Source organism: Musca vetustissima, unplaced genomic scaffold (assembly GCF_032173495.1).
Source record: "Musca vetustissima isolate MV318-11 ecotype Yass unplaced genomic scaffold, APGP_CSIRO_Mvet_v1 utg307820, whole genome shotgun sequence".
NCBI classification, from domain to species: domain Eukaryota; kingdom Metazoa; phylum Arthropoda; class Insecta; order Diptera; family Muscidae; genus Musca; species Musca vetustissima.
In genome coordinates this window covers 23,186-27,206 of record NW_026879496.1, presented here as the reverse complement: position 1 = coordinate 27,206, position 4,021 = coordinate 23,186, and positions in this window count along the sequence as shown.

Below are 4,021 nucleotides of genomic sequence, written 5' to 3'. Positions count from 1 at the left end.
TTGTGGATTTTTTAATAAATATTTTTTTACATTTTAATAAATTTTTCAAAACCCCAATATTAGGTTGAATTTTTTTAGAAATACTTTTGCAACACCTAACGATATGCGTAGATTTTAAACATTTTTCACTGTCCTTACATTGACGTAGACTTTTTAAAAATATTTTTTCAATAACCGAACTAGGCCTGCATTTTCTAATGCCCTAACATAGGCGTGGATTTTTTTTAAAATTATTTAATTTAAAAATGTATATTTTTTCCAGTAGTGGATTCTTCTATGAGATAACTATTTGGTCTGCCTTCTGTTCTGCTAGGCTCCAGTAAAAAAAAAAAATATCTATTGGCCTCCTATATGAACACCTTCTGGCCTTCTATTTCAGTATTTTTTATCATTTTTTATTTATTTATTAGTCTATGGATATTTTCCTTGCAGACTATATAATACAAAATGTTGTACTTAATTTCATGAATTTAAATACATTACAATTTTACTTTTCAATGTTTCACGATTCATAGAAAAATCAATAAGATTATATAATTCATTTAAATCGTTAGACATTCTTGTTAAGGGATCTGCATTTGAATAATTCATTCTAGAAAATTGAATAGCTAGTGGTACATAATTGCAAGTAGCTCTTTGGGGAATATTGAAGCAAATATTGTTGATTAAAACTCCAGCATTGACGTCACCCATTATTACATTAAACACAAATGATACATTCATCATTTTCCTTCGGCTTTTTAAAGATGGCAGCTTGATGAAGGAAAGTTTATCTGTATATGATGGAAGATTATGATTCAAGAAGTTTAAGTTCCGTAAATAGAAAAGTAGAAATTGCTTTTGAACGGACTCGATGCGATCACTGTGTGTAATATATATATATAGGATCCCATATGATCGAAGAGTATTGCAGTATAGGGCGAACGAGCGTTGTGTATACATTTTTGTGACATGAAATCTTTACTCCACCGTTTAATAAACCCAATCACTGACTTGGCTTTGTTTATTGTTATTTAAATGTGAGAATAAAAATTCAGTTTACGAACCAAAAGAACTCCTAGATCCACAAACTCATTAACTTTTCCAGAGAGTAGCCGTTAAGTGTATAATCAGTATCTATTAACCTCTTTCTTGTAAATCTCATGAGTTTGCATTTCGAGTAATTTATTTTCATAAGGTTAATATTATACCAATTCGTAAACGAATTCAAATCATTTTGTAACAAATAATTACGTGAGATGTCTGAAATACTGAGAAATAATTTCGCATCATCGGCATACATCAGGATATATGAAAACTTTATAGTTTGAGGTAGGTCATTTATGAATAAAGAAAATAGAAGAGGACCTAGATAGCTGCCTGTGGCACTCCAGAGGAAACTGCAATACTTCTCGATATGGTATTATTAAATTTTACATTTTGTGTCCTATGTTTTAGGTATGAAGAAATCCAGTTGAGACTTCTGTTAGTAAATCCCAGGCACTCAAGTTTTAATCGCAACAGCTTGTGATTGAATTTATCAAATGCATTGCTGAAGTCTATGTAAACAGCGTCGGTTTGCATTCCTCGAAGAAAACACCGATTGACTATGATGGAAAAGTGTAGAAGGTTCGTTGCTGTGGAGCATTTTTTTCTGAAATCCATGCTGATAGGGAGATATAAGGGAACTAACATGATGGTATATGTTATCAGTGATGATTTTCAAAGAGCTTTGGAATTATACCTAATTTTGCAATTCCACGATAATTAGCAATATCGGATTTATTTCCACTTTTAAATAGTGGAATGATATATGACTTTTGCCAGCTTGATTAATCGAAGCGTTAAACAGCACACTTTATTAGAATACAACTTGGGATTTTATCAGGTCCAAAATCATATCCATATATATTCTGAACGTGCTACTGAATATTTTCTGTAGTCAGTAGCAGAACCGGTACGCAGATATTTTTTGAATTGTTTATTTTTAGATCTGGCTAATGCTTTTGTGTTCCGTGGTGGTCCAGACAACTTTTTATAAAACTGTTTCCGCACATACCTCAATGTACTCGTATAACTTTGCGACAAAATCTTCTGGACTTCTATACGTAGACCTTATGAACATCTATAAGAAGACTTTCAGTACCTCATATAAGACGATCTTTTAGTCTTTAATGAGAACTTCTGGTCTTCTATGAAAGACATTAGATGAGCCTCCTCTCCTTTTATTTAAGTCATTTTTCTTCCTATTTTACTTTAATGCATCCACTTTGTGTAGATATTTTTAACTATAGGCAGTGAGTCGCTCTATAAATCTGGCAGTGAGTCGCTCTGTGTCTATACACAATTTGTGGTCACGAGAGAACGCGAGTTGTATGAGGGCATTTGTCTAGTCGTTTTTTTTTCTCTCTCTTAACTACGCACCTACGGTTTATATATTTCCAACTAAACAATAGTTTTTTTGTTTATAAACAGAAGCGATATTCTCCTCTTTAAGTCCATTAGATCATTATTGGGGTTGTTAGTTCCTGGAAAAATAACTCTTTAAGATAATAATTCTTTCTTAGAAAAATATTGTTTAAAAAAATAATTTTATTGTTGTGATAATCGATTAAATAAAATATTGAAAAGAAAACCTCCACACAATAAAAAAAAAACAAAAGACGACAAAACACTGATAACATGAACTACTAGAAAATATTCAGTCCTAAAGAACATTTCATTCTAACAACACGGCGGCGGAGAAGCCTTACAATAACAATGTCTGCAGCAACGCTAAAACCAAATCTGGAATCCATTTTAATGGATATCAATCAATACATAAATATTGATCAACATCGTGAAATCTATGCAAATCATTTTGAAAAATTGAAAATTGCAATCTTTACACGTCTGCGTAGTGCAGAGCCGTTTGGGTATCTCTTTAACGGCTATCAACTGGGAGGTAAAACAAAAAACAAAATTAAAAAAACACACATACAAAATACAATAAATTCAAATTCAAATGTGGTGCTATATATTTAAAGAATTGTGGATATTTTTTTTAATTATTCATCATTTTTGTTATTTGAATTTTGCATTGTAATTGCAGTATTCATTTGAAAGTAATTTTTTTCAAGTATTCAGCATTTTTTAATTATTTTTAAAAAATCCAAGCCAATGTTGGAGTGTTGAGAGATAAATTTTTATAAAAAAATGTACGCCAATGTTTGGGCGTTGAAAAGAATTTTTTTTAATCCTCGTAAATGTTGGGGTACACTAAAAAAATCCACGCCAATGTAATGACTTTGAAAAATTCATTTTAAAAATCAGCGGCTATGTAGAGACCTTACAAAATTATTTGGTTTTTCTCTCTCCCCAGGTAGTTATGGTGACAACTTGAAAGTCACAATACCTAATGAATTCGATTTGGTATTCCATATACGTTTCCCGAAAAATGAGCTTATTATTGTTAAAAAAGATCATGAGATACCGGGAAATGTTCATTTGGACTTTACCAAACTGTTGGAGAAAATACAGCACAAAAAAGAACATGAAACTACATGTATATATCTCCGCAAATGGTTGAACGCTGATAATTGTTTGATGGTGAACAAATTCCAATCATATTTCCAAAGTTGTTTTACCAAAGCCCTCGAGGATATGGATTGGCATTTCGAGAATACACAATTACGTTACCACCGAGCAGGACCTGCGCATACAATTAAAGTCAACAGCTTGAATATGCAATATTCAGTGGACTTTGTACCTGGTATATTGATGGATCAGGAGCAGAGTGTAACAGGGACTAATGTTGGCCAATGGGAAGCCATACCGAAACCAATTAAGGGGGCCCCCAAGCGTCATACATCGTTCCACACATCATTTTATCGGCAGGAACAGAAGCTAATAAGCGGCTGTAACAATTTGAAGAATTGTTTGCGTATGATGAAACTATTTCGTGATGCCCATTCGAATATGAGCTGTATGAAGAGTTATTTTATCAAAACATTATTTTTGTGGAAAGTCAGGGAGACGCAGAGCAAGGATTATTGGAATAATT